The 2500-nt window shown below is 37.7% G+C and overlaps 3 non-coding genes across 3 annotated transcripts in view; all 3 read left to right on the plus strand.

The window, feature by feature from the left end:
- The window catches only part of TRNAS-AGA (transfer RNA serine (anticodon AGA)), an 82-nt gene extending 69 nt beyond the window's left edge, over positions 1–13 (plus strand). The window contains exon 1 of the tRNA in view: positions 1–13. This exon is cut by the window's left edge and continues 69 nt beyond it. This is a non-coding gene — a tRNA (tRNA-Ser).
- Positions 14–677: 664 nt separating this feature from the next.
- On the plus strand, positions 678–749 carry TRNAQ-UUG (transfer RNA glutamine (anticodon UUG)). Its single transcript has one exon. It is a non-coding gene; the product is annotated as a tRNA-Gln (tRNA).
- A 1362-nt stretch (positions 750–2111) lies between these two features.
- On the plus strand, positions 2112–2183 carry TRNAQ-UUG (transfer RNA glutamine (anticodon UUG)). The gene has a single exon. It is a non-coding gene; the product is annotated as a tRNA-Gln (tRNA).
- The last annotated feature ends 317 nt before the right edge of the window (positions 2184–2500 follow it).

The following is a 2500-nucleotide window of genomic DNA, read 5'->3' on the forward strand; positions in this document are numbered from 1 at the left end:
CCTGCCGACTATGAATATGTTCATATAGTTTTTTGACTGATTACCTGAGAAGATAAATTTGCGTGTGTCCTGTTTTATGCCACATGAAGGTGATATGCGAACTTTGGGCAGGGTTTCTAGAACCAGACTGACTTTATTTTTGGATGCATTTTATATACGCCGATCTGACGCTACATCCCACGTGCGTCATGCCACTAATTAAAAGAAGCGCCATGAGTGCCACCAGGTAAGTGGTGCATCTCCCTCTTTTGTCTAGCAGTTACAGACCACTGCTTTGGCAGATGTACTGAGACATGCACTTTTATTCACAGCAACCTTCAATTATCTCTTGGATAAAACTTTTTACCACACAATGAAATTTTTTTAGCCACTTCTGGATGAACAGCTTTCTAACAGTATAAGTTTTGCAGTTATTTTTTTCTTACCTTTTTTCCAAGTAACAGATCCAACACTCTATTTACTAGCCACTTTTCATCAACATTTAAAACTGTCATTGTTGAGATATCATGGAACTCTTGGCACACTTGTGGAAATAAAGTTTAGGAGATATTAATTTACCTTTGTGTATTAATTGTAGATTTGCACTACAGCTTTAGAGCCTTTTTTCACCATGATTCATGAGTTCATATGTGCTTTTTAGCACAAAAAAACTGCAGCCAGTTATTTTTTGTGCGTGTGGTTCCATGGTGTAATGGTTAGCACTCTGGACTTTGAATCCAGCGATCTGAGTTCAAATCTCAGTGGAACCTGGGCAGCTCTTTGTACATGTGTTTCAGTTTTTGCACTTACACTGAGTTCTCCTGTGCCAAAGGTTTAACATAAAAAGATAAAAAGAGAAAGTTAAAATCAACATGCAAAACAAAGATTTGAATGTTCCAAGCATCCATGGAGTGATCACTTTGAGTTCTATGGCCAAATCTACCTTTAAAGCAGGATTACGGAAACTTTAAATTGACTTTAAGTTACAGCACTCTTACGAACTGTGTCACGCAAAGCAACCATACCCTATGATTTATGTCAATGTTCACATAACACTTTTTCCAGGTGTATGAAACTGACAAGGATTTGAAGTTGAAATGGCTTCAGGAAATGTTGGCGTTTTCTTCCTGAATCATCTTTTCCTGTGTTTTTCAGAATTTCCTACAGCGGTTTGTAAGCATTTTTGGTGGTGTTTCTCTAAAATTATTTTGGGCATCTTTTGAGTCTGTTTTTGTGGCTTTTCTTTGTAGCTCACAAAATGCACCAAAAGTCTCTCAGGAACATTGAAGGAGTTTTCCTAACCTTGCCATTGAATTGTATTATAAGTATGGAGCTCTTCTAAATGAAAAACACCTGAAGAATGATATGCTTATTTTAGTTAACCGCTTGGTCGTGGCCGAGTGGTTAAGGCGATGGACTAGAAATCCAATCGGGTTTCCCCGCGCAGGTTCAAATCCTGCCGACTACGAATATGTTCATATAGTTTTTTGACTGATTACCTGAGAAGATAAATTTGCGTGTGTCCTGTTTTATGCCACATGAAGGTGATATGCGAACTTTGGGCAGGGTTTCTAGAACCAGACTGACTTTATTTTTGGATGCATTTTATATAAGCCGATCTGACGCTACATCCCACGTGTGTCATGCCACTAATTAAAAGAAGCGCCATGAGTGCCACCAGGTAAGTGGTGCATCTCCCTCTTTTGTCTAGCAGTTACAGACCACTGCTTTGGCAGATGTACTGAGACATGCACTTTTATTCACAGCAACCTTCAATTATCTCTTGGATAAAACTTTTTACCTCACAATGAAAATTTTTTAGCCACTTCTGGATGAACAGCTTTCTAACAGTATAAGTTTTGCAGTTATTTTTTTCTTACCTTTTTTCCAAGTAACAGATCCAACACTCTATTTACTAGCCACTTTTCATCAACATTTAAAACTGTCATTGTTGAGATATCATGGAACTCTTGGCACACTTGTGGAAATAAAGTTTAGGAGATATTAATTTACCTTTGTGTATTAATTGTAGATTTGCACTACAGCTTTAGAGCCTTTTTTCACCATGATTCATGAGTTCATATGTGCTTTTTAGCACAAAAAAACTGCAGCCAGTTATTTTTTGTGCGTGTGGTTCCATGGTGTAATGGTTAGCACTCTGGACTTTGAATCCAGCGATCTGAGTTCAAATCTCAGTGGAACCTGGGCAGCTCTTTGTACATGTGTTTCAGTTTTTGCACTTACACTGAGTTCTCCTGTGCCAAAGGTTTAACATAAAAAGATAAAAAGAGAAAGTTAAAATCAACATGCAAAACAAAGATTTGAATGTTCCAAGCATCCATGGAGTGATCACTTTGAGTTCTATGGCCAAATCTACCTTTAAAGCAGGATTACGGAAACTTTAAATTGACTTTAAGTTACAGCACTCTTACGAACTGTGTCACGCAAAGCAACCATACCCTATGATTTATGTCAATGTTCACATAACACTTTTTCCAGGTGTATGAAACTGACAAGGATT

The sequence above is a fragment of the Ranitomeya variabilis genome, chromosome 2 (assembly GCF_051348905.1).
Source record: "Ranitomeya variabilis isolate aRanVar5 chromosome 2, aRanVar5.hap1, whole genome shotgun sequence".
NCBI lineage: Eukaryota > Metazoa > Chordata > Amphibia > Anura > Dendrobatidae > Ranitomeya > Ranitomeya variabilis.